We start from the raw sequence: 524 nt of genomic DNA on the forward strand, positions 1-524 counted from the left end.
ATCTTTGATTTACACAGCCACTGCCTTAAAAGCAAACATCATAGCATGGCAATTAGTGTGACTCGCATTCTCCGTGCTAAGCAGGGCCTCAGAAGGTCTTCTTCAAGAACAAACAGAGAAAGTGAGGTCCCTAAGGGGCACTTTGTTTTGTAGTTTATGTGGGCGAAAGCGAAATGAAGCGATTTGTTATTCCGATATCATACTTGAAGTGCCCTTCATTCCAAGACTTGCTAAGTCAAGCTGAGGAAGAATTCGGATTTGATCATCGAATGGGTGGAATCACTATACCTTGTCCAGAGGATACTTTTCTCCACATCATCTCTTGTTCAAGTAGATATTGAGTGACTACCAACAGAGTAACAGATTAGTTTAATAGAGAAAAATTTTGCACAAATGAGCTTTCTTGTACAGTTACTTTTTTCCTTTTTCAGTTGTGTTCAGGATAAAATTGGAAAAATATATATCTTGAGAAAATAGAAACAGATTATGTTTTACACAAGAGATTTCTTGTATCCCTTTTTTTT

The sequence above is a fragment of the Ipomoea triloba genome, chromosome 16, assembly GCF_003576645.1.
Source record: "Ipomoea triloba cultivar NCNSP0323 chromosome 16, ASM357664v1".
Lineage (NCBI taxonomy): Eukaryota > Viridiplantae > Streptophyta > Magnoliopsida > Solanales > Convolvulaceae > Ipomoea > Ipomoea triloba.